The 4,742-nt window shown below is 33.3% G+C and overlaps 1 pseudogene; it reads right to left on the bottom strand.

Annotated features, from left to right (window-relative positions):
* Window positions 1–2,232: 2,232 nt before the first annotated feature.
* On the bottom strand, window positions 2,233–3,680 carry LOC125776117 (uncharacterized; annotated as a pseudogene).
* Between the last annotated feature and the right edge of the window lie 1,062 nt (window positions 3,681–4,742).

Raw genomic sequence — 4,742 nt, 5'->3', positions numbered from 1 at the left:
TATATATGATTTGCGTCTATAGGGTATACCTATAAACGGATCTTTTGTGATTGTCTTATGTGCTAACGAGAGCGCGTTTAGAGATCACTGCACTTTGTACATATATGTGAATAACGTTTTTATATACAATCCTGCTTTTTTTTGTCGGCCAAAGAACAAGGGAGATTGCGGGATATTTGCCAATGTGGACTTGGAAGCGATATTTATACATCGGAATTGTGGTGAATATTTGTATTAAACCGCGAAATTGTTTTATTTTTCGTTTTTTTGGTTTCGCCTTAGCAGTGATGTATATATGTGAATATACGTAATCTCAATATTTTTCCCGTGAGCTCAGAAGAGAGCGCAGGTATTTTTACCGTCTACACTTATGTATGTTCACGGCTTTTATATATGTATTTAAAATTTATATATAATATAGAATATATAATAATAAATGGGAGTGGAAACAGAATATATGAATGTTTGTATTTTGTTCCTTTCTCTTTCTTTTATTTTTATTTTCCGATTTAGAGTCTAGCTTTGTGATAAGTCTGCCTTAGCTTACGTGTGTTTAAGCAATCCTGCTTATTGCTTTAAGAAGCAGAAGAGGCATTGCAGTAAAGTTACTTGAATTTGTTTTGTATTGATATGTTTATTATGTGTGTATATATACACAACTGAAACATCGCAAGAAAAGGCAGCAATAATATTTTCGAAATGTGATTTGTGCATTTTTGATCTTTCTTTTTTTTTGTTTTTGAATATCGGTTATTTCCCGATTTCTCCGTTAAAGTGCTGGAGAAATAAGAATACCGATATTATTTCCTTTTGCGTTTGGTTGACGTGTTGGGACCCGTTTTCTTGAAAAAAAAAAACGTTTTTTTCTGGTTGATACCAGTACAAACATACATATATTTTAATACAAAATGACAACGATGCACTTACTTTGACTCGCTTCAAGGGGTCTTATTTCGTGCTTATATGTATTTGTGTAAGGACAAGTAGAGGTGTATCTACTTTTTTCCCTTTTTGGGGTCAGTGGCCTCCTTTACTCGTGACGCTGAGCTCCTCCTTGATTTTTTTTTCTGTGCAATTGTCACTCGTTGGTGTATGCAGGTCTCTGTGATGTCCAGCTGTGTTGTTGTTTGTTGCTCCCGTTTGAATTTGTTGTTTCTATTTTATATAATTTTAGTTTCGCGCCCGTTTTCTTTATTTGTTTTAAACTGTAAGGTTTGTTTTTAGTTTTTTTTTTCCGAGCCACTGCACTTTACTTGTATGTATGTACTATATGTATTAATATTAATTTTCCAATGTCACACTCCACTCTGATCACTCTTCAGTCTTAGTAGATTTTAATTTCTTTGTGTTTTTTGTTTTTTTTTTTTTTTTGATTTTATGCTTATTTTATACGCTTTCAGATACTTCACTTTCTACTTTTTTGTGTTTTTGGTTAAGTCACTCCACTGTATTAATACATTTGTATGCTTTTTTTCCAGTTGACAGCACACTTTTTTTTACTTTATGTATGTATTTTCTGTGTTATTGATTCTGCTTCCACAGTAGACACTTCACTCTTTTTTTTGTATATTTCTTTAGTAAGTAAATGTATGAAGGATTTTATTTAATTAATTCTTATTATTATTTCTTCTTTATTTTTATTTTATTCCACTGTTACCGTCCGGTACGGCTTCGATGGACCATGAATATTTTACAATTTTTCCTGGCACTCACCTTGTAATAATAAAATAAATGCGGAACGAAAATTAAAAATGGAGCACGGAGCACGTCTGCTGTCTATCGTATCGTAAACCAAAAAGAGGCTAGTGCCTTGTCCGTCGGTCCCTTTTGTTCCTTTTTTGTGTGGTGTCATCATGTGTTTTTAATTCGTGATGTTGGTATTGTGTGCGTGTGATGTGGAATGTGATGAAGATGTGGTGTGGAATGATGATGTGGTGAACGTAATGTGTGTGGTGTGGAAGTGTAATACTGTGAAGGGGGTCTGAGACTCATTTAACCACCACTCAACAAAAAGGATGGGAAAAAGGATAGCAAACACAATTCGTCAGACACTCGTCGCATATCCACATACAATTCGCATGTTAACAAACAAAATTGATTTTTTATTTTATATAAGGCAGTGGGTGGAGCTCTAAATAAATTGTGTACTATTTTAATCAAAATGTATTAAGAAGAAAAAGTCAAAATGGAAAAAATCTTATATTGGAATACAGATGATTACATTTTGGCAACTTATGAGCTATTTAAGCTTTTCAATCGTTCGTGTTCCAATCTGATTTTTTCCATTTCTACTTCCATTTCTTTCTCCAAGCGTAATACCTGCAATTGAAAATTGTTTTCTTCTCTCTCTTTTTCAAATTCCAATTTTTTCGTTTCTAGTTCCAACTTCTTATTTTGGATTTCGAAAAGTAATGAAAATGAATTTGAACAGCTGTGAGATCTTTTCATATTTCTTCTTGGTGTAGATGTGCATGCAAAATTAGCGGACGGACTAACTACTTCATATGCAGACGGATATATAATAACGGACGGACTGGGTAACGGACTCGAAGAACTTGTGTCGGGGTCTATCTCTGGGGTAATATATTCTATATATGTATTCCAACGCTGACACCAACTCTGTTGATTGATAAATCGCTGGTGGCTGAACACTAAATATCACGTGAAGGTCTTCATAAAAAGTGCATATTCTTTTTATGTATTCTTCCACACTTTCAAGTAAGCCTGCACCAGTCTGGCCGTTCCATTTGAGCGCAGATAAAAACGTCGTTTTCAAATGCCTCATTTTAGTCCTCATTATGTCCCACTTAATATGGTTGCCACTAGGGTTGTCAGGTGGTCTGGATTCGTCTGAATTGTTCAGATATTTGTGTTGCTGCCCAGAGTCCAGACAAAGAAATCTTTGTCCAGATTTATTTGTTTTTTTTTTCTCTTTTATTCATTATTTTTATATTGACTTGTTTTTAAAAGTTATTTTTTAGTTATTTCCATTATCATGTGTCTCAACGTGTTGTAAAATGTATATTTGGAGTTAGAATATCGACAATTATCGAACGCAGTGAGAAAACATAATGCATTGAACACTTAGACAACAGCGAGCGACAAGCAGCATCTCTCAAACTGGAAATACACACGTTCTTATCATGGCTGAAATAATAAAGGTTACGACAATTTACGAGTGAGAAAAAAGTAAATGAGGAGCAGCTGATCGCTGTGACATAAATCGTACAATACGAAGTTTGTTGACATTTGCTTTCGGTTGTGTTTCAAATCAAAATTAATAAAATAGCACAACTATGTGACATAAATAAACAAAAGCGGTTATATATACGTAACTAAGTGTGTTTTAATTATGGAAGATGGGGAAAAGTTGTTCCGGCGCAGAAATAACTGAATCCAATCTTTTTGAAAATAGACATACATTCAATGCGTTTGTATATTTTGGATGCTGTGATAAAAGTAGTAAAATCTCAATATTATGTGCTTTCAATAACGAAAAGTTGTTAAATACATGTAATTAAGTGTGTTATATATATGTTAAATAGATAAAGAAATTGCAGTTCCGGCGCAGAAATAAGGGAATGCAACCTATCTTCAGATTGTCATATGTACATTCAATGCATCAATATATTCATATAGGTTGGGCTTACACATTTCTGGTTCGGAACAGCGTTTTCCATGTTTAACATAAATAAAACACACTAAGATACGTATATAACTATAATCACTTTCTTTTATTTAAACTACATAATACTGCAATGTCACTACTTTTGTTGCCATTACATTTGTTGTCGTTACATCGTGAAGTTGCTGTTGTCTAAGTGTTCAACGCATAATGATCGTTTGACATCACTTAAACAGCTGTTTGTGAATAAGGAAAAGCTTTTGTAAAAAATGTAAGTAGAAATTGATGATTAAGTTATATTTTTAATTAAATGAGTATTTATTTATATGGTTTCATCAGTTGATAATGTCGGATGAAGAAGAGCCAATAAATAAAAAGAGATTAACTGCGTTTTCATCAAGATGGCTAGAAATGCCAAACTTTGCTTCGTGGTTAAAAAAAAAAGATGAGTACACTGCTTTATGCAAATTCTGCTTGGTTGATATTACAATTAAATATGAAGGCGTCAGAGGATTGGAGAAACATTCACGGACAAAAAGACATCAAAATATTGTAAAGACCAACCAAATTTCTGGAAGCGTGAGCAAATTTATGTTAAGAGAATCACCAAACACTGAAAAAATACTTATCGCGAAAGCTGAGCTTTTAACCATTTTCCACAATATTAAGCATGGATTGAGCTATAATAGCCTAGATTGCCATAGTAAGCTTGAGAAAAGTATTTTTCCCGATAGTAAAATTGCAGCAAAAATAACTTGTGGTCGTACAAAAAGTTCTGCTATTGCACGAAATGTTTTAGGACCATTTGCGCAAGAGCAAGTAGTTTTGGATTTAAAAAAGTGTTATTATTTTGCTATTGGAAACGATGCAGCAAGCATTGGCAATGTTAAATATTTTGCATATACTGTTCAATATTTTGATTCTAAAAGTGGTATTTGTAAAAAGATCTTCGATTTTTATGAAGACGATAACTCGAAAAGCAAATAAATCACAATTTTCATCTGAGTATTGATCAAATATCTGCATTTAGATAATTCTTCCTAATTGGCGTAGACTCCGCTTATGCGATTATAGCCGAGTTAACAAGCGCACGCCAGTCGTTTCTTCTTTTCGCTAC

The sequence above is a fragment of the Bactrocera dorsalis genome, chromosome 2 (assembly GCF_023373825.1).
Source record: "Bactrocera dorsalis isolate Fly_Bdor chromosome 2, ASM2337382v1, whole genome shotgun sequence".
Lineage (NCBI taxonomy): Eukaryota > Metazoa > Arthropoda > Insecta > Diptera > Tephritidae > Bactrocera > Bactrocera dorsalis.
The sequence above is the reverse complement of the archived record's forward strand: the minus strand, read 5'-3'. Positions and strand labels throughout refer to the sequence as shown.